The sequence below is a fragment of the Macaca nemestrina genome, chromosome 14 (genome assembly GCF_043159975.1).
Source record: "Macaca nemestrina isolate mMacNem1 chromosome 14, mMacNem.hap1, whole genome shotgun sequence".
Lineage (NCBI taxonomy): Eukaryota > Metazoa > Chordata > Mammalia > Primates > Cercopithecidae > Macaca > Macaca nemestrina.
In genome coordinates, this window is record NC_092138.1 from 43,832,889 (window position 1) to 43,852,061 (window position 19,173).

Below are 19,173 nucleotides of genomic sequence, written 5' to 3' on the forward strand. Positions count from 1 at the left end.
CCATCATGCCTATTTTTAAGATAAATGGAGAAACAATCATAAAGCCTTACATTTCTAGCCTCACACCTTATCTCTCACACATATACACTTACACCCAGGCACACACACTCCAGCCACCCTGGAATCTTTCAGTCTTCCTTACTTGCCATGCTTTTTCCTACCACAGGGCCTTTGCACTTGTGGGCCTCTCTCTGAATATGACCTTTTTCCTTTCCCTTAGTAAACTCTTACTCAGCCTACATATCCAGCTCAAGTATGACTTCAATGAGGAAATGTTTCCTTCCTTCCCTGAATAGGTCAAATACCATATTATTATATACTCTCTTAATAGATGGATCTCTGTGTCCTAGCACTTTTCACATTCACAGCTTCACATTTATTTAGGTGGTTGTTTGGTTTGCAGATGTTTTCCCACTCACCTGACTACCATGAAAACAAGTCCTGGGTAGATTTTGGCTCATGATTGTTTCTCTGCTACCTGACACATGCACTCCAGTGAACATTTATTTCATGGCTATTTCAATGAATACATTTTTGTGGGGAAAAAAGATAACCAAGCTTTGACACATATTCTGTATGATCCCAGCAAATAGCACAAAACTTCTGAGTGAAATGTCTGTATCTGTAAAATGGATATAAAAATAATTAATTTACCAGGTCTCAGAATACATTAAATAAGATTATATCTATAAAAGTCTTATCCCTGTGCCTTATTGAGACATCTTGTCAAAAGATATCAGTTCTCTCCTCCTTGACCCCTCTTCTGGTAGTTTAAGTGAAGAAAATGATCTTTTCAATAAATAAACAAGTGATTTATTAAAGACATATGATTTGCTCAGATTATGCAGTGTTTCAAGCAGCCAAGGTGATAAAAATATGAAAGAAAAGGTCCCAGCTCTTATGGAGACCAGGAGACAGTGGAGAATCTGAAGTGGAAAAATAAAATAATAACCTGAGTTCCACAACAATACAATAACAGCGAAGCAAGCTTTTTCAGAAACCTGCACAGGACAAGTTGCCAGATAACCTGGAAGTGCTATGAGTTCAGGGAAGGGGGAGGCACAGGCACTGGGAACCAGGGAGTTCCTTTTAAGAGGATAGACCGGAGGTAGTTAGAGAATGAGGTATATGTGGGTGTTGGTCAGCCCTGGTTGATAATAACAGCAGGAACAAAGAGAGCAGGACTGTTCCAAGATCAAGGAGACTAGATTACCTCAGACAAGGAGTCAGAGTAGATAAGGCTGGAAGGCATACGAAGTTTTTAATGCCAAATTATGGAAGTTTGATTTTGTTCTCTAAACGGAATTATTGAGAATGTAAACTTTTACAAATCTAGATGTATCCCAACCATTTCAAATACTAAAGAAAATACAATATAACTCCCCCAATTTGGTCTCTATGGTTCACCAAAATCAGTACTTCAGAGGAAGAAAAGAAGAGACGAAGGAAGGGAGATGGGCACCTGGCAAGCAGCCCACGTCTCATGAAGGTTTCACGTTGTGTGTGAACATATGGTTGAATCATATCTCTGTGACTTCCCAGAGAATGCGGATAAACAGCACGTTGGCTTATAGTGTCTTGGGAGTGTCCTCTCTGCTCCAGCGTCTGCCTCTGGCATGCTAGCCACTGGGCCTCTCCAAATCATAAGTTCTTTGCAAGGCTCACACACGCAGAGAAGGCCCCTTATGGGATGTTCATGTGAAAGGCTACAGTCCGTGAATTACCCCTAAGTATTTTGATGCATGGGATAATTTTGAGTGGCCCATTTTATCACCTCCACTACCTCCATTCGCACCCTTCATTTCCCCTCCATTTTCAACAATTCTAAGAATATATAAAAAGAAAACAATTTGTCTTGCTGCAAATTGAAGGCAAGAGGTTTAATAAACAGATGATGATATATAACATATATGTGTATACACATACATATGTATCTATCACAAAAGCTGACTTTATATAGCCATAGGAGATTTTAGGGGAATGCAACTAAAACAAAAACAAAACAAAAGTTCATGAATTTCATCATTGAATTTCAATGTTCTACTGTTTTTCTGACTGAGCATGAAAGAATATGAAGTGGGCAACTTGCTATACTTTCTATTCTGAGAACATGAGGTGTGCACTTTTCTATTTTTTCTATTCTGAGATTTCATCATATGAGCCAAATCTTGGAAGTGCCAAAAACAGAGCATTCTCTTATGAGATTGTTATCTCTCCTCTTCCTGGTGGAAGAGGCACTCCCTCTGCACCTTGTCTTCTATGAACAGCAGCAACAACTCTTGACTTTAAAGATTTCATGGCAATCTGATCACTTTTCAGACTGATTTAACTCCTTTTCCTAAAAGTTCACTTTAGACTGTCAACAACCACCTACCTCTTCCTGAGACTAGGTTGAGTCCATCAGAATTAGGTTCATGTAACCTCTTGGTCATTTTTTAAAATCATCTAGTACAGTTCACAATTGTATATTTTGTGTGTTGTATTTGTAATCTTTGTCTTCCTCAATGGACTCTAACTCCACAGGGGCAGAAGAAGTGTGGGTTCTGCTCACCATTGCGTCCTCAGCATCTACCCTAGCACAAAACTCTTAGGTGATACTCAGTAACTACAGGAGGAAAGAAGGAAAGCAGGAAGGCAGGGAGGCAGGGAGGCAGGGAGGCAGGGAGGCAGGAAGGAAAGAATTAGACAGAGAGTCACTTTTCCACTGTCCCTCCAATGTCTCTGCCACTTCTTCTTATATTAATTCATAAAATATGGTAAGCAATCTATTGGGGACTCTCAGAGACAGAGGGAGAAACATACCTCCTTCTATCAATGTTAGGATTGAAGCCTAACACTTACCCAAATGGGCCATCAAGTCACCAAAAGACAGGTCTAGATTTTATGGTGATTTCAGTTACTGTTGTTCATGATTTAGTAATAACTATGGATATTCAGATTCCAAGTAACATGTGATAATTATAACAGAGGTAGACACAAATTACTGTTAAGACTACAGTGTTAGGAAGGTACTGATCCTCCTTGGAAGAGTGAGAGACAGTAAGATACATGAGCTGTTTGAAGAAGTTGGCATTTGAACTGTACTTTGAAGGGTGTATGGTAGATTGTATTAGGGTGAATGAAGAGATAGTCATTGTAGCAGAGAAAACAACATGATAAAGACCCAGAGATATGGAAATACCTGATGATTAAGACAATGGCAAAAGGTTTGGGAAGACAGGAATGGAAGATATAAATTGGAAGTTGTAGGAGACTGAGCTAGGGTGATAAATTCTCTTCTATATATTCTCCACCAGGACTGAAGCAGAGAAACAAGAGGGTAGGACTTAGACAAGTTTAGGGAGGAAATGTGATAGAGGAAAATGCATGGGTTTGGAGGGTCCAAAGGACTGGAACTCAAATTCTAGTTGTGCCATGGTCTAAGCTTGTCACATTGGATAATTTTATTTAGCTTCTCTGAGCCTCAGTTTCGTCATCTGAAAGAATTCATATAGTACCTGCCTCAAATACCTGCAATAGGATCAAAAGTAAACACATATGCAAAATCCTGGCACATAGCTGGATTTTTTTTTTTTTAATGTTCATTTTCTTTTACATGTGAGTTTCATTTCACTTCTTTTCACCCTTCCAGATCTCTCCTCACTTCTGCTCATTTCATCAAGCCCCGTTCCCCAAGGTGACCAGTGTTGGCTTTAGCTTTGGATGGCTCCTTTTTGGCCACTGCTTGATTCAAGCTGTCATCCCAGATCTCTGCACATATCTTTCTATCCCTCAAGTGGAAGCATTATCGAGAGGTTTTGGTTGGTTATTTGTAATTGCTGAGTTGAGTTCCAAGGCTCCTCTCACCTCTTGCCCAGCCCACATGCTCCCTAACCCCCACCACCCCAGTAGATGGGAAAAAGAAGGTGTGAGGCTCCCTGGGAGCTTGGCTATTGTTTGAGGGAACTGGAAGCCACCATGCTCAGAGTGTCCATCCTCCCTCCTCTCAGCACATGCTGCTTCCTGTCAATCATCCTGGAACACCGAGTGCTGGGCCAGACAATTTTGTCCACAGGATGTTTATTTGAAGGCGCTGCCTTGCCAAGTCTCAAAGCTCAAGACTTCCGCTGACAATCCAAACACCAAAATGAGAAAAGGGGAAAAACCTTTGGGCAGTTCTTTTAATTCCTAATAAGGTCTATTTATATTCAAAAATAGCAACAGGTTATCTGAACTTACAGAGGCTGAAGAGGCTAAGAAGCTTGATCTTTAAAATCCTGAGCCCCAGGGAAGTTGAAATACAGGTTTCTAAGAGTGGACACTAAAAGCATGTCCTCAAAGCACCTTTAGCTTACTCCACAGTCAGCTTTCATAAATGATCAACTCCTGTTTTTATGGGCACACCTGACTGCGCTGTCCAGAGGGTAAATGCCTTGCTACTAAGCCACAAAGCAAAAGAATTTGCAAGATATATATGGATATAAATTCAAGGTGCTCAACTCAAGCTACAGGATAAATCTAACAGTCTGGGGTCACTGTGTAAATTTCTGCTATCCTTTCATGGTTTGCACACAATCTGAGAAATGTTGGGGACTCTCACTAATGATTAACCTAAAGCAAGAAAGTTTGGAAAATGACCTTAAAACATGTTATATTTTATTCAGGGAATAGGTAAAAGATTTTTCCTGGATGTAAATAATTAAAAGATTCCCAGTTGACTTTTGGAGACTCAGTAGTTGAGAGCCCTTGACATGTCTATTTCTACAGCCTCTGTAATTACCAAACAGGAATGTTGAGCCTCTGTGTATTTATCAACTATTATTTATAATCTCTACGTCTCTGGGCAAATGACTTAATCTCTCTGAGGTTATTTTTGCCTGTGAAAATGCATCATTATCCAAATTCTATTGGATTGTAATAATGCTTAAGCAAAATCAAGTGTGAAATGTACCTGGCATGTAAGAGGTGCTCAGTAAATGGTAATTTAGAAAATAGAAAACCAGGGAGAATTTGAGAGGCATTCCTAGGACTGACTTTAAAGTGACTTCAACTATCACTTTCACCTTCTCAACAAAGTATTAGGGACACATTAGCAGTAACCCTGATATGTGAAAGCAAGTCACAAAAACCTTTAGTAGGAACAGTTTTGAGATAAACATGATCCAAAGATGCCTTATTGAGAGCATCCTAATTTCAACAATCAGTGGTCAAATAAATGACAAGTTTGTGAGCAGAATCAGGAACAAAAAAGCAGTACACCCCGGTATATCCTGAAACATTAACACACACCTGTCAGGAAATGACACCAAGAAGCAGGACTTTCACAGTCCTTGCAGAAGACCTTGCAGAAGATCCCAAGTTACACTGATGTTTAAGTTTAACATACCCCAAGTTTTGGAACCATCTGTTCAAGTCCTGGCCAGATTTCCATGCAGTATGCAAATGCCCTAATAGAAAAATTACTTCTCAGGTTATTACAAAGAGATGTATATTCTGAAATTTTTCCAAAGACATTTCTGTTATACAGAGTATGGGTTTGGGAAAGGTTATTAAACCAAGTCACTAAACTTCAGCATTAATGGACTACATATAAGGGGAAAAATGTGTTGTTTTAATAATTAGGAACATACAGATATTAATTTTATTATTTTATATGTGTTGAAATGGCAAAGATGTAAAAAAACCTACCAACTACTAGAATATGGAAGAATTTGAGGATGAAATTCACATACACTCCACATAGAGTGGTGGTAGTAACATATAGTAGAGACTTTATAAACCAATACAAAAGTATGTAGCAAGGTTATAAAAACAGAGTCATAATTTCTGACCTAGTAATGCCAGTTATGGAATATCTATCCAAATGAAATAATAAGGAATATAGTCAAATATCCATATTCACAGTTATCACATTATTTATAACAATATTTCCATTAAAAATAGAAATACCCTAAATATCTTATAATAAGAAAACAGGCACATGGTAATATTATTATACATTATGGAGCCATTAGAAACCAAGTTTTCAGCTGGACATAGTGGCTCACACCTGTAATCCTAACACTTTGGGAGACTGAGGAGGGTGGATCACAAGGTCAGGAGTTTGAGACCAGCCTGGCCAATATAGTGAAACCCTGTCTCTACTAAAACTATAAAAATTAGCTGGGTGCGGTGGCAGGCACCTGTAATCCCAGCTACACGGGAGGCTGAGGCAGAAGAATCACTTGAAACCGGGAGGTGGAGGCTACAGTGAGCCCAGATTGTACAACTGTACTCCAGCCTGGGTGACAGAGCAAGACTCTAACCCGTAAAGAAAAAAAAAAATTGGTGACACTGAATAAAATAAGGATATAAGACAACTTGGAAAACCAAATGGGTTATTGTACATTGCCTTCCATGTACTCTCCTGCACTTACCAAATTTTCTTTAGTGAACATAGACTTATTTTATATTTAGAAAAAAGCAATAAACATTTATACCAATAAAAACTCTCAGCATTCACAATCAAAACAACCTGTAGAATTATCACTAACAGTATCTTTGAAAGCCAAACCATCACACTATTCTTTGTATTGCAGTTACCCAGAATGCCACAGAGATTTTGATATGAAGAACTGGTTGCTTTCTTTTCCTTTTCAGGTCCATATTGCTTTATCTGAGCATATTGCAAAGTGTCCTAAAAGCCATATGGGAGATGTACTTCTTCCCAGCTGCAAAGGAAACATTTGCAGAACAGAAAACACTAGAAATCACAATGCATTCTTAGTCATAGTAGAATGGAACGTACATGAAATATTGTAAACATGGAGTGGAGATTTCATTTTTAAATATTTTAATTGCCAGAACAGAGCTCTTTGATTCTATTTCACAGCTCTGTAGATGAGCAGTGGCGGGGCCGGGGTGGGGGGAGCAGGAAGGGGGGGACGGGGTTGGGGCGAGGGAGGGGAAATGGAGGAAAAAGAACAACGGCCACTTGGAGTGAAAACAATCATCAGTTAACAAATGGCAAAGAGAAATTAAGTCTTTCTAGCTGAACTGTGTTTCGTTTCTTACATAAGTTTTAGTGCTGTAAACTGTGGCACGTTTTGTACTGTATGTTCTCTCGGAAAAGCCAAACAGAAACCAGTCATCATGGTTTCGAGAGAGCAAGGCCTCCCCTTTCTCATGTTTCAGCTACGCAGTCTCCATTTGGGCTGGGGACCGTATCATATATCATAAATCACTCTCTGATAGATATTTGGCAGGCAGTCAGCACCCCAGGCTATGTAACAAACTAAAGTATGGAAAAATTTTAAGGTGGAATCTTGATTTTGTAACTTAAGGACTTAATAGCATCTCAAAACATTTTACTACTTCCTGGTACACACACACAAAAAGCCAAGAAAGCAGAATTCTCCATATGGTTTTCGGTTTTATAGGATATATACACAATAAGCCATACAACTGTAAACCTGGAGGCGTTCTCTTGCTGTTGTTACTTCAACTCCAGTGAAAATGAAAACAAAATTAGAGAGTTTTATCTCAACCTAGCGCCTGAAAGAGTCAAGTCACCAGGAACTTCTAGAATCTGCTTTTTAACTATACATCCCCCTATGGTTAACTGTTCCACACCTTCTTAGAAACTAGAGGCGGCAGCAGGACTAGGGGGTTGGGGACAGATTTTATTGTAAGATAATAACATGCTGTCAAAAGTACTGTCAGGGATTTCAACAGGAAGGCTTATACGTTGACAACAGTCATAGAAACCCCAGTAGAGTCTTTCTCCTGATTTCAGGCCCAAATCCGAGTTTTTGAGAGCCCCTGAGCATGCACTCCCACCTTCTCAGATGTTGCAAACTCTTTCAGACTCACATGTTCTTCAGGAGCCTCTTTCAACAAATCATGCTTTTCTTTTTTGAAACTGCAAACTGCATTTAACCCCTAAGTCACATCATCCCAGCCGACACTAGGGGCTGTTGGAACACTGCAGCTCCCAGCAAAGCCATTGCTAAGAAGCCGGTGAGCCTTTCTGTGCACGGAGGGGTTAAGTCCATGGTATTTGGACGTGCCCGAATGTTCTCAGTGTTCTCGGGCTGAGCAATTCTTAGAAGGGCTAAATAGAAACGGGGGAAATGTGGAGTGTGCGGTGTGGCATTGTGCTCTCTGCGAGAAACAATGCATGGGAAAACAAAAGAAAGAAACTGAATAAATCCTTTTTGAAGTTTAAAATAAACGCTGCTTTTTGGTTGTTGTTGTTTTGGTTGTTCACAAATTAGCCATAGTTTGGGCAGGCTAAATATAAAATTTGCAATGTAGTTTATTTAAAGTGTTTCTGTCCAATCTCAATCAATTTGAAGAAGAAAATTAAAGCCAAATTTAGACAAAATGTATAAGTGGTTATATATACATATGCTAATTCACAAATAACGTATATTCTAAGTATATTATGTGTTTCCTTCCCCACTCCACCAACCCCAATTGTCACTGACCAATTCATTCTTGAGATTCTGCTAATTTCCATCAAAGAAAGTCTGAGGCTTTGTACGAATGAAACTCATAGACTCACAGGTCCCCTCACAGTCACTTGTGACCCCACTTGCAGTTGACCATCAAGTTCCAGACTGCTTCTAAAAGAAAAGAAATTTCTTTTTAAAGGAAGCACTGGAATATGGTCCTGCCCAAGCCCAGCCAGCCTAACAGTCCTTCAGTATCTCCATTTTTGCCTCTCTTACATCAGTGGTTCTCAGGCTTGGCTGTACATGAGAATCTCCTAGGAAGCTTTTAAAAATTCCAAAGCCCAGGCTACACCCCAGACCAATTACATCAGAGTCTCTGTGGGTAGAACAGAGGCATCCGTACGTCGTGCAGCTCTCCAGCAATTTCAGGTGTAACCATGTTAGTAGTCACCCTCCTGGCTGGGATTCCTGCATCCAGTCTTGCTCTCCTGTCAGTGGATGATTCTACTAAAACTAAGAGTGAGGTTACTCAAGTAGCATATATGGTCATGTTTTCTCCCTGTTTTAATAGCCCTCAAGGGTTCCTTCCTGCCCACAGAAAAAATGTCCATATACCTTCCCATAACAGTCAAAGCTTCCTGGCCTCCATGTCCCTCTCTATCTTCCTGCCAATCCCTGCCTCCACACTCCCCAATCCTGTCCCACGGAGCCACCTGAACCCCCACATGCACCATTCTCTCACTCACATATCCAGGCCTCAGAACGGGCTGCTCCTTCCACCTAGAAAATTCTCTTTCCCCCTGCCTAGTACATTTCAAATCTAAATTCTCCTCATCTATTTTTGCACTCAAGTCAGGTGTTTCTTCTTGGGAAGTCTTGCTCACCAACACACCCAGGATGTCCGGCTGTCACCAACACTAGTATACCCCCAATATCCTAGATTTACCTGGAGTACAGGTAGAGAAGTTGCCCACGACCACTGGTACTCTTCCCAAATTTTGAGTTTACCTATAGTACAGGTAGAGAAACTGTCCATTTACCTGCTTTCACTCCCACTAGTTGGTGACCACTTATGAACACAGAAGATTCCTTGCCCACCATTGTAACTTTGGTGCATGGTTCAGCACCCAGCATGTGGTGGGAACACAGATTGAGCAAACCCTGAGTGGTCCCAGGCAGCTCTAAGCATGGAGCCTCACTTTCTAACTTAATCAGTTATACTGTTTGTATTAGTCTGTTTTCATGCTGCTGATAAAGACATAACCGAGATTGGGCAATTTACAAAAGAAAGACGCTTATTAGACTTACAGTTCCACATGGCTGGGGAGGCCTCACAATCATGGCAGAAGGTGAAAGGCACATCTCACATGGTGGCAGACAAGACAAGAGAGCTTGTGTGGGGAAACTCCCCTTTATAAAGTCATCAGATCTCATGAGACATATTCACTACCACGAGAATAGCATGAGAAACACCTGTCCCCATGATTCAAGTACCTCCCACAGGCTCCCCACCACAACACGTGGGAATTATGGGAGTTACAATTCAAGATGAGATTTGGGTGGGGGCACAGCCAAACCATATCATATTCCTGGCAGAGAACACTTCCCTAAATGTGTGAGTCAACATTAACCTATTTTTTCTAAGGTACATAGAAGTGTCAATGTTCTGTAGCTCCAATGAATTGGACACTGAGAAGTAGCTGGGAGAAGGTGGAGTTAGATTTGTTGTTAGGAAACAAAGGGTCTTGCAAGCTACATCCTCAAAAGTGAAAGACTTTTGCTGAATGTGTCAAGAATCAAATAATTCTAGTTGTTGACAAGACTTCCAGACTACTTCCTATTTGGTTAATTCTCATTGAAAAAAGAAAATGCCACCAGCTGCAATTGAGCATGGGAAGACATGTAAACCATCAAATCCCACTCTGCATTTATGATATCCTTGGGTTCAGCAACACTGCATTTATCTGTGGTCTTCTTCCACAGATAAATGCAGGTCTGCCTTCAATTCTATTTTGTTCTGTTTTGTTTTGTTTTGAGGCAGAGTCTCTGTCACCCAGGCTGGAGTGCAGTGGCACAATCCTGGCTCACTGAAACCTCTGCCTTTCAGGTTCAAGTGACTCTCCTGCCTCAGCCTCCCAAGTAGCTGGGACTACAGGCGCACTCTACTGTGCCTGGCTAATCTTTTGTGTTTTTAGTAGAGATGGTGTCTCACCATGTTACCTAGGCTAGTCTCAAACTTCTGAGCTCAGGCAATCCACCCACCTCAGCCTCTCAAAGTGCTGGGATTACAGGTGTGAGCCACTGTGCCCAGCCTCTACCTTCAATTCTGAAAGGCTTACTCAGGGCAGGCACACCACCTGCTATAGCAGCCAAGGAGAGATGGTTAGACCATAGAAAAGAATGTTCCAAAGTGGCTTACTGAAAGCATAAAGCGAAATTGGTGAGAGACAGTTTTACACATAAGAAAGAGAGGGAGAGGTAGAGAAAAAAAAAAAAAAAGCAAAAGGGGGATCAAGCACAGTGGCTCACACCTGTAATCCCAACACTTTGAGAAACCAAAGCAGGAGGACTGCTTGAGCCAGAGTTTGAGGCCAGCCTGGGCCACACAGTGAGACCCCCATATCTACAATTTTTTTTTTTAATTAACCAGGTATGGTGGTGGGCACCTGCAGTCCTATCTACTCAGGAGGTGGAGGTGGGAGAATCACTTGAGCCTAGGAAGTAGAGGCTGCAGTGAGCTGTGGTAACACCGCTGCACTCCAGCCTAGGTGACAAAACAAGACCCTGTCTCAAAAGAAAAAGAAAAAAAGAAAGAAATGAAAGAAAAATGGAAAAAAAAAACTTTAAAGAAAACTGATAAGGAAAATACAAGAAAAGGAAGGAAAGGGAATCAATAGGTATAAATTGCCCTCAACCTCTAGTAAGTGAGGATCCTTATTATCACTTTACAGATAAGGAAAATGGGACACAAAGCAGTTAACATACTTGCAGGGACAGGTGCGTCGGCTCATTCCTGTAATCCCAGCACTTTGGAAGGTTGAGGCAGAAGGATGACTTGAACCCAAGAGTTCAAGACCAGCCTGAGCAACATAGTAAGACCATGTGTCTATAAAAAAATTTTAAAAATTAGACAGGCACATTGTTGCAAACATATAGTCCCAGCTACTTGGAAGGCTGAGGTGGGAAGATTACTTGAGCCTGTGAGTTTGATGTTGTAGTGAGCTATGATCCCACCATTGCACTTCAGTCTGGGCAACAGAGAGAGATACTGTCTCAAAACAAACAACAAAACAAACAACAACAACAAGAACACACACACCACTTACAGAAGGTGTGTATCCATTAAGTAACAGATGGAAAGAGGAAAGAAAGAAAGAGGAGTGGGACTCTGAAGAGTGAAAATGTATAAGGATGAGGGGAAAATTAATGTATAAAGAGAGGAAAGAGGAAGCAAGCAGGCAAAATAATCCAATACCGTAATTCAAAAGGAAAGACCAACACTGACATTTCCCAGACATTCAGCTCGGAAGGCTTTGTTGCCCTGGGACCATACCAGGCTGGCCCTTCTCTGAGTGTAGGGACTTTTCTTAAACCCAAACATAGAAGGTCATCTACTGTGTGAACAGGTTGTATTCTTACTCTGTGGCATTTCAGGAACAGCTTCAGAGAAAGAATTTTCCATCAAGTCCTGACCAATCGTTAGGTAGATTACTGTGGAGGTATAAAATGCCAGGGCATACATAAGGCCAAATAATCTGTATTTCTTCTTGGGTCGCAGATCTCAATCTAGACTTGGGTAGTCAGGCCAATGTCTCTCAGCTCATCCAACTGTGAGAAAAGGTCTTTCTAACCACGTCACCCCCACCCAAACAAAAAACATACCACTGGGCTAGCAACGCAACCTGGTTCTCTGGAAATTGCAGACCAGCTGTAATTTGTTTTGTCAGCATCCTTGCTTGGGGTTTTTTGGTGTGTGTCTGTCTATCTTTAATGTTAATGTGAGTTTAAGAAACCTCCTACCTTTTCCTCTTTTCTGAGCACAGAAACTCCTGTTGATACATAGGGGTCAGGGCTATAGAGAGAATCTGGCCAGCTGGCTAAGAGTGATAAATCCAGACTAGAGGTGAGCAGCCCACAAATTTCTCATATTCTTCTTTCTGGTTATCAGCCATTATTTTTCAATAGGTTCACATAACCTCCCAGCCCTAACACACAGAGCTCCAAAACTCCAGCTCTTGGCTATGGGAATGTTACTAAACCAACAGAAACAAGTTGTAACCAAGTACCAAGTTATATCAAGCATTGTGGAAGCTAATAATAATATTGACTATAACTATGATAACAAATAGTATATACCATTCTGGGTTCACAGGTGACTTTCACACATATTGTTTCATTTCATCATCATTAGCAATCCTGAGAAGTAGATGGGGCAAGTATTTTTCACTGTTGCCTGGATAAACAACCTGAGGTCCAGGCAGGTTAAGAAATGACTATTGAGGGGAGGACATAGAATTGAAACTTCTAATCCTGACCTTGGTCCTCTTTTCACCATAACATAGCTTTTGGTATATTGAGCTCTCTTTTGAAATAAAATTTGCCTATCTACAACTGTCACTTGGTGGTATTATTTCTGATCTCCAGATTTAAACAGGAAAAGAAAAAGTTCCTATTTGTTTGTGTGTTGCATTTCAAACAGAACTTGAATTGCCTAATACCTTATTTAAAAGGCATCTCTTCTTCAAGCTAAGCATTGTCATTTCTTTCAAGCAGGAAGGTCCAAAGAGGTGAAAAAACAGAGACGTGGAGGAAAGATTCCTAATACACTAATACACTCTCCTTCCCGGAGGACTCAGCAGGAACCCTCTCTGGCTTCCTGGCCAACAAATCCAGCCAGGAGGATCTTAACTAAGGGTCTTGCTTTAAGTGTATATAGATTTTAATTTTAAAAAAGAAATATATATATGTGTACATTTGCTCATGTATTGTTGCTGAAATGAAAATACCATCATGGGCCGCGCACGGTGGCTCACACCTGTAATCCCAGCACTTTAGGAGACTGAGATGGGCAGATCACTTGAGGTCAGTTTTAGAACAGTCTGGCCAATATGGTGAAACCCTATCTCTACTAAAAATACAAAAATTAGCTGGCCATGGTGGCAGGCATGGTGGGCATGGTGGCATAGTGCCTGTAATCCCAGCTACTCAGGAAGCTAAGGCAGGAGAATCACTTGAACCCAGGAGGTGGAGGATGCAGTGAGCCAAGATCGTGCCACTGCACTCCAGCCTGGGCAAGAGAGTGAGAATCCATCTCAAAAAGAAAAAAAAAAGAGAGAGAGAGAAAATAAAATTAAAAAAATACCATCATATACTAAATGTGTTTCCCAACTTACTAAAGTGAACTGACCCTTTTAAACTATCCTATACTTGCTGATTACTTCCAAAGTTCATCTGATCCCTGCTCCTTTCCAACTTTAGAAGATGGTGAGTAAATTATTCTTATTGGTGGTAGTGGTGGATTTTAAAATTATAATTATTCTTCTTCTCATCATTGAATAAGTGGTGACCACATGTATTTGGCTAATTTTTAAGACTGCTTTTATAAATCTTGAAGGTGCCTGTCTCCTAGGGATACATCGTTTGCTACACCAGGCCAGTATTGTCTCCACAAACATATTTTCATTATAATCATTTCCATTTCAATCCTGCTTAAGAATAGCGTTTTCCCGGCCACTGCACTTCAGCCTGGGTGACAGAGCGAGACTCCGTCTCAAAAAAAAAAAAAAAAAAAAAAAAAAAAAAAAAGAATAGCGTTTCCTCATGGTAAGGAACTACCTGGGTTTCCCCCTCAAATTAGAGAAAAGTAAACAGGCAAGTTGCAAGTATGTAGGAAAATGCATTATAGTCAGCCATAACTTCTTCATTATGCCACCATTTAGTGAACTCTTTGAGGTTAGGTGCTGTGCTTATCCACAGGAAAGAGGTATAGTGAAGCCACGAAGCCCTGGGTTCCAATCTGTCTCTGTCACTTACTAGATTTGATCTTTGTTAAATCACATGATTTCCCAGAACTCAGTTTCCTCATCTGGGACATCAGCTTTGCAGAGGTATTTAAAGATTGAGTAAAATATGAATATTTAAAAGCTGACACAGAGGAAACAATAAATATTAGCTTCTTGTCCCATTATTCATCTTAGCATCCTCACAAGATGAGCACCCAATTATTTATTTGTTCATTTGCTCTGAGTACAGGCATATCTTGGAGATTTTTCAGGTTTGGTTTCAGACCACTGCAATGAAGCAAATAACACAATAAAGCAAGTCACACAAATGTTTCGTTTCCCACTGCATAGAAAAGTTACGTTTACACTGTACTGTACATTAAATATACAATGACATTATGTCCAAAAAAGTAATATACATAGCTTAACTTAAAAATACTTCATTGATAAATAATGCTAATGATCATATGAGCCTTCAGCAAGTTATAATCTTACTAACGGTGGAGGGTCTTACCTCTATGTTGATGGCTGCTGACTGATCAGTGTGGTGGTTGCTGAAGGTTGGAATGGCTGTGTCGATTTCTTTTTTTTTTTTTTTTGAGATGGAGTCTCACTCTGTCCCCCTTGCTGGAGTGCAGTGGCCGGATCTCAGCTCACTGCAAGCTCCGCCTCCTGGGTTCAGGCCATTCTCCTGCCTCAGCCTCCCGAGTAGCTGGGACTACAGGCGCCCGCCACCTCGCCCGGCTAGTTTTTTTGTATTTTTTAGTAGAGACGGGGTTTCACTGTGTTAGCCAGGATGGTCTCGATCTCCTGACCTCGTGATCCACCCGTCTCGGCCTCCCAAAGTGCTGGGATTACAGGCTTGAGCCACCGCGCCCGGCCTCGATTTCTTAAACTAAGACATCAGTGAAGTTTGCTACATCAATTGACTCTTTTTTTGTGTGAAAGATTCTCTGTAGCATGCCATCTTTGACAGTATTTTACCCACAATAGAACTTCTTTCAAAATTGGAGTCAGTCTTCTCAAACCCTGCCACTACTTTATCAACTAAATTTATTTCTATCCTAAATTCTTTGCTATCATTTCAACAATTTTCACAGCACCTTCACAAGGAGTAGATTTCATCTCAAGAAACCACTTTTGCTTATCCATAAGCAAATTCTCATCTGTTCATATTTTATCATGAGATTATAGAAATTCAGTAACGTCTTCAGGCTTCACTTCTAATTCTAGCTATCTTGCTCTTTCCACCACATCTGCAGTTACTTCCTCTACTGAAGTCGTGAACCCCTCAAAGTCATCCATGAAGATTGACATAAACTTCTTCCAAACTCCTGTTAGTGTTGATATTTGACCTCTTCCCATGAATCACCATTGTTCTTAATAGCATCCAGAATGGTGAAGTCTCTCCAGGGGTTATCCATTTAGTTTGCCCAGATCCATCAGAGGAACCACTATCCATGGGAGCTGTAGCCTTAAAAATCATATTTCTTAAATTATAAGGCTTGAAAGTTGAAATTACTCCTTGATCCATGGGCTGCAGAACGAATGTTGTGTTAGCAGGCGTGAAACCATTAATCTTGTACATCTCCATCAGAGTTCTTGGCTGACACCGGTGCATTGTCAATGAACAGTAATATTTTAAAAGGAATATTTTCTTTAGGCAGTAGATCTCAACAGTGGGCTTAAACTATGCAGTAAACCATGCTGTAAACAGACACGCTGTCATCTAAGCTTTGTTGTTCCACTTACAGAGCACAGGCAGAGTAGATTTAGCATAATAATTAAGGGCCTTATGATTTTTGGAATAGTAAATGAGCACTGGCTTCAACTTAATGTCACCAGTTGCACTGAGCCCCTAAAAAGAAAGTTAGCCTGTCCCTTGTAGGTAAGCATTGACTTCTCCTCTCTAGTTATGAAAGTCTTAGATGGCATCTTCCTGCAAGAGTAGACTGCTTCATATACATTGAAAATCGGTTGTTTAGTGTAGCCACCTTTATTGGTGATCTTATCTGAATCTTCTAGATAACTTGCTGCAGTTTCCACATCAACACTTGCTCTTTCACTCTGTACTTTCATATTATGGAGATGGTGTCTTTCCTTAAGCCTCATGCACCAATTTCTGTTAATTTCAAACTTTTCTTCTGCAGCTTCCTTACCTCTCATGACCTTAACAGAATTGAGGAGAGTTAGGGCCTTGCTCCGGATTAGGCTTTGGTTTAAGGGAATGTTGTGGCTGATTTGATCTTCTATCCAGACCACTACAACTCTCCCCATATAGGCAATAAGGCTCTTTTGCTTTCTTATCATCCATGTGTTCACTAGAGTAGCATTTTTAATTTCCCTCAAGAATTTTTCCTTTGCATTCACCATTTGGCTAATTTTTTGGCACAAAAGCCCTAGCTTTCTGCCTGCCTCAGCTTTCAACATGCTGTCCTGACTAAGCTTAAACATTTTTAGCGATTGATTTCAAGTGAGAGAGATGTGAATCTTCCTTTCACTTGAACACTTAGAGGTCATTGTTGGGTTAATTGGCCTAATTTCAATATTTTATGTTGTAGGGAATATGAAAATACAGGGAGAGGAAGAAAGATGGGAGAGCTGTCTGTCAGTGGAGCAGTCAGAACAGACATATTTATCAACTAAACTCACCATCTTATATGGGTGTGATTTGTGGTACCCCAAAAGAATTACAATAGTAACATCACAGATCGCCATAACAGATATAATAATGATAATAAATTTGAAATACCGCAAGGCTTATCCAGATATGACACACAGACATGAAGTGAGCTCAAGCTGTTGGCAAAATGGTACCAGTAGGCTTGCTTGACACAGGGTTGCCACAAACTTCAATTTGTAAAAAATGCAATATCTGTAAAATATAATAAAGTGAAGTACAATAAAACAAGGAACCTGTATATCAAATCTCTGCTTTGAATTTTTTTATTTCTTAGTTTTTAAGGAGAAAAAAAATGATTAAAAATTAAGGCCACATGATTCTAGATAGTATAAGAGAAGGTAGGGTGGAGAATTACGGGTGGGAGCAGCCGGGAAATAGGTTTGTCCGCCTTCAAACTCATATTGCAGTTCTAGATATAGGGAGTGGTTTGTTATAATATTGGAGTATTTTTATTGTTTTTTGTTTTGTCTTATAAATGGAAGTTATAAAGCACAAAGTAAAATGAATGACATCAACCAACCTTGTGATTCAGAGTTTTTGGTTTGTTTTTCAGTAGAAAAATAACTTCTATTTAGACCTCACTGGCTGCACCGTCTGTTCCTGACATTAATCTCCTTCTTCCTCTGCTGTTCCATCTTTCATGAGTGGTCCCATGAACACTTTCTCCTCCTCCGGGGTCTGGAAGCCGCCATGGCCAACTTGGAGGTGGTGTTAGTGTTCTCCAGAGGCCACTGCTCTGTACCAGCAAAGACTTACAGAGGGTGAGCACTCACTTCCTGGTTCCCACCACCCAGCCTTTCGGCATGACAAAGTCATTGGTCACTTCACCATAGATAAAGCCATCCAGAGGACTGATGCTCTTGTCAGACAGATCATAATCAGTGGATGCATTGTTCTTCATCAGTTTGCCATCCTTGATAAGGTAGCTCTGGATGATCGTGTAGGTATTCTTGTTGATCTCAGGGCAGTGGTAGTAGCCTTTCTGCCCAGTACATACCACAGAGAAGTCGACATGGACAGGATGTCATGCCCCAGCAGAGGCAACCTTGTGCAGCCCTTAGTGGGTCTTCCAGGACAGCTTGTCTGTGTGCCAATGACTGGTGACCACTTTGTAGCCTTTGCCCTTGGTCACCCCAGTGACATTTATCATTGCATACTGCCCAAACACTTGGTTCACAGGTACTTGTTGCTCTAGACTTTTCTGGGACAACTCTCATTTCTCAGTCACAGTGCTTCCATTCATCTGCATCTCCATCAGGTGCCTTCTGGAGTACAGGAAGCAGGCACATCTGGGTGTGAGCAATGATGCAGATGACTTGGGAGTACTTTTTCACGCTGTTGAAGTTCTTCTCCAGATGCTTTTCAGTGTCCTCATCCTGCCATTTCTTACAGTACTTGGTAAAGGCCTGTAAGAATTATGCCAGTTCTTCTCAGATTTATGCCAGTTCTTATAGAAGCACCTCTTGCACTATTCCTGGATGTGCTCAGCAAAGGTGGTCTTGAAGGTCCGGAGGCCTCAAAGAGTTTCCACATAGCCCACAGTGCCTACAACCACCATGGGTGGCATCTTCACAATGGCCCAGCTTCTACTTCCCTCTTGTTCACCTTGGATCCTGGCCTACGGACTTCCCACACAACGTAGGTCATGCCAGCCTTGTAAACCAGGAATGCCACGAGGTGGACTGACTAGGGAAGGGTCATCCTTGGAGAAGCTCTTCATCTTCCCATGATGCCTGCTGCCATGCCTCCCAGGCAGGAAGCCCAGTGACCCATGTCTGGGAGCAGAGAACTTCCTGTGAGGCATGTTGTCATCAAATCCCGCCAGTAGAGCAGGAGTTCTTAATAGATTGAGTGGATCCTCCTTTCCCAGAGATGCATTATAAAATTAGCACCAAATATTTAAAACAAAATGCTTCAATTATCTTTGTTACAGTGTGTTTAAAGTAATGAAAAATAAGAAACAATGTAAACATCCAATAATAGGAGTATGACTATATAAATTGTAATCGTTCACACAGTGGAATAGCATGCCACCGTTATGAGGCAGACCTTTATTTACGGATATGTTCATAAC

General features: G+C 40.8%; 1 pseudogene; it reads right to left on the minus strand.

Moving 5' to 3' along the window:
• Positions 1-17,705: 17,705 nt before the first annotated feature.
• LOC105489175 (large ribosomal subunit protein uL3 pseudogene) lies at positions 17,706-18,903 on the minus strand (annotated as a pseudogene).
• Between the last annotated feature and the right edge of the window lie 270 nt (positions 18,904-19,173).